Source organism: Notothenia coriiceps, unplaced genomic scaffold (assembly GCF_000735185.1).
Source record: "Notothenia coriiceps isolate Sejong01 unplaced genomic scaffold, NC01 NC01_scaffold00003521, whole genome shotgun sequence".
NCBI lineage: Eukaryota > Metazoa > Chordata > Actinopteri > Perciformes > Nototheniidae > Notothenia > Notothenia coriiceps.
The window spans coordinates 253,481-257,245 of NW_011336222.1; the positions used below are offsets into that span (position 1 = coordinate 253,481).

The 3,765-nt window shown below is 43.0% G+C and overlaps 1 protein-coding gene across 1 annotated transcript in view; it reads right to left on the bottom strand.

Moving 5' to 3' along the window:
* Nucleotides 1–3,765, bottom strand: part of lgr6 (leucine-rich repeat containing G protein-coupled receptor 6) — a 39,423-nt gene that overhangs the window by 34,255 nt on the left and 1,403 nt on the right. The gene's annotated exons all lie outside the window — the stretch shown is intronic.

Below are 3,765 nucleotides of genomic sequence, written 5' to 3' on the forward strand. Positions count from 1 at the left end.
GGGAGGGGGATGTAGTTGAGGCGGGGGGGCTAACATAGACGTCTGGAGCCAGGACACTGATGCTGTAGCTGATAGCTGCTGCTCTCTGCCATTCTTATTTTTTGTTCATGTTTTCCTACTAAATCCTCCTCACTCCATTATTTCATTTTCTCTCTCTCTCCCCCCTTCTCTCCGTCTCTTTCTCTCTTCCAATTAGACATGATGTTTACAGTGTGACCCCCGGTCGCTCCTGATAGGAATCATGCCATCAACATAATGGCTAAATGACACGCACACGACTGTTACAGACACAGCCACCATACAGGGGAAGGGTGTTTGTGTGTATACAGTGTGTTTGTGTGTTTGCTTAACCTATACTGAATTCATAATTTTCCAGCACAGATTTTTTTTGTCACCAATTTTTTATTCTCACCTTTCTCCTCATCGGTTTTCACCCCTTTTCTTCATTATCCTTCTCTATTTTTTCTTACACTCTTGCTTCACCTCCACTTGCTTGAAGGAAAAAAAACCTCAGCAGTCTGGGTGGTCTTTGCGCACACACATACACACCAACGCACTCCTTGGTTTTCCTCAGTCTGGTAATGTGCTAGCTGTGGTTTCCTGGCCTCGGCCAAAACACTGTTAGAAGTTTGCCACACTCACCGCTACCACAAAGCATCACCTAATCGCTGCTCAACTCCAGTCCCAGACCGGACCCAGACACTCTTTTCCTCTTAAAAACACATGCACTCACTGATGACCACTGAAGGAAGTGTGAGATGTGTGAACATAACACCTGACAAGCTTAGAAACAGCCTATGTACAGGATATTACACCAGCCAGGTCATGAGCATATCAATTATCTCCAACATGATTACCAGCTGTGGCAGCATGGCTGAAATAGTTTTTGGACTTTGTGAGTCTGTGTGTGTCATCATGGCAAAATGTGGTCCTTGAGACACCTACTAGCGGGAACTACCACAGAAGCAGTTTTAAGTTATTTGCCAGGTGTTTATATGTCGGTCTGAGGACAGATTTTGAGACTGTTATAGCGTCCTCGACGTGCAAGATGCAGACACAAAACTTTACAGATGTGTAATTGAGTGCAAAATTAAGTTGGAAAATTGGTGTGGTCCAATTGAGCGCACCGGAAGTAGTGGTGTAGGACAGGACACCCTTGGCATGCTGGTGTGTGCTCTAGTTAAAAAAAAAGTTTTACCTCTAGTCGATAGCAGCAGACCTGTAAAGACTTAGTACATAGGACCGCTTTACATAGTGAGCTAACAGGGTTCCTGTCTAGTTCAATATTTGCTGTGAATATGTCTATCAGGGGGACAGCTGACTACTTCATTTGCTTCAAGCTAGCTTTTGCGACACTGAGGTACTTATTGTGTCACTGGAAAGCCATCTCCTATGACAAATAACCTTGCTTGCAGCTACACATAAAACAGCACCAATCCCTGCTGGCATACTGTATGCAGTGTTCTCATTCATCACATAGGCCTATTAACACACACGCACACTCAACCTGGCAGACACACACCCTTGGGCACTGTGTTTCCTCTCTAATCTGATATCAAAGAGAAGGTCTTTCAAAGCGTCTCAAATGACAGCTCATTTCATGTGTTGCCCACGGAAACGATTATTGTCATAAATCTCTACCTGCTCTGCTCTGAGTTGCTCGAAGCACTTTTGCCTCTGAATAGTTCAATTCAGAGGCAAAGTCAACCTGTGTTTGCTTCAGAGTTGCAATACAACTGTTTTTCGTTGATTAGTATTCCATAATGCCTGTTTGCAATGGGGTCATCCCAATGTGCAAAAAGAAACTAGGAAATAGAGTGAATCATGCATCGCCTGGATTGCCCTCACGGCCACTACAGCAGTTGTGCTCACTTTGAAGAGCTCTCCAATGACACGGGTGAATGATGTCATATGCTTTCACAGCGTTGTGTGGATGTGGTTTGTAATGTGGACGGTTCCCAAGCAAATCCCTGTGACCTCGGCAGCCTACAGTATGTGCTTGGAGGCTAATCCAGCCTCTACAGCACAGCGGGGCGTGCTGGACTCTTCCACAGATCCTGGTGGGGTTTGGACAGGCTCTCCGCTATTGTAACCTTTTATACTTCAGGACGAAATGGGAAACTGTACTCGTGTGTGTGTGTGTGTGTGTGTGTGTGTGTGTGTGTGTGTGTGTGTGTGTGTGTGTGTGTGTGTGTGTGTGTGTGTGTGTGTGAGAGAGTGTCTGTCTGTGTGTGTGTGTGTGTGAGAGAGAGAGAGAGAGAGAGAGAGAGAGTGTGTGTGTGTTGTGTGTGTGTGGGTGTGGGTGTGGGTGTATGTGTGTGTGGGGGTGGTGGGGGGTTTGAAGGGGAGGTTGTTTTTTTGTGTTTGATGATTTTTATCAGCAAGGCAAAAGAAAAATCTGTGATTCTCTTATCTTAATTTGTTGCGGCATCTCTCCTGCTGTCCCACATTCCCTTCTTCTCCTCTCCGCGGTGTGTGTGTGTGTGTCAGTGTGTGTGTGGGAGTGTGCGGTTGGTCTCTGAGTTTATTTATCTTATTCTAAATCGGCCCTCAAACTCACTAATTGGTCCAGTTCCACTGTTAGGTAACAAGGGGAAATGAGCAATTACTCTTGTGTTTGTAGGGAATGAGTGTGTTTGTGTGTATATCTCTGATTTTGTGTGTGTGTATGAGGTGTGGGGGGGGCAGTTAAGAGCAGTGTAGACTTGCACATAGGGAGATCATAGCTTGTTATTTTAGAGGGAGATTGAGTTGCTTTATACTCTCCCTCTCAGACTTATCCATCCCTCTATGCTATTACATGTGAGTGTGAAAATGTGTGTTTGATGTTCTTAAAGGGAGTGACTCCTCGATGGAGTTATCAACTGTATTTCACCTCCATAAACTCTACATCATTCAAGAAGTCTTCAAGAAGTCTTTAATGTCTCTTTTAGAGTTGTTTGCTACATAATCTGTTGATCTTTCCTCCCACATTTTAAATCCTGCTCCTCTATAGTATTACTAAAGCCCAGTGCGCAACTGCTATATCTTATTTCCTGGATTTGACTTCTATCCATTCAATATCAGTAATAAAAGTGTTTTCCTCAAAATATCAGTTTTTTTAAACCACAACAGGATGGTGTTAGGTTGGTGGTCTTTTACAGAATATATTACTCATTGAAAATCCTGGGGGTGAGTTGGGCTTAATTCCTGCAGCTCATTATGTTAACTATTGTGATGAGGAACAAATATAATCATGTTTCTAATTGTTTTAGAAGTATGTGCCCCTTTCCAGAATGCAAGCGTATACTCACAAATCATATTTACTGGTCAAAGATCTAAATTGAAGTATCATCAAAGAGTCTATTTTGTCAGCTTAACCAGAAAAAGAATATACAGAATTAGGGCTGAACGATTAATCGACTTTAAATCGAATTCGCAATTTGAAATGATGCAATTATCAAATCGCAAAGCCTGCGATTTTTTTTAGTTTTTTTTGTGTTGTTCTTCTTGTGTGTCAGTCATCCACACCAACAGAAGTGCTGTGCTCCACATGTACCAGTCATTGTTCACCAATCAGAAGTGGCCCATGATAGAAGGTGATAGACAGATTGATCCAATCACCTGCCAAGTCTTTTTGAAATACTTTTCCAAATGGCTTCCAATGGAGCTCTCCTAGATGGTTTGGTGAAACAAACCATCTGAGTCAGGTTAGTAATGCTCCATCACATGTTTTACATCTATTACAGGGTGAATCTTAAACTGAAGCTTGACTTTAAAGCAACC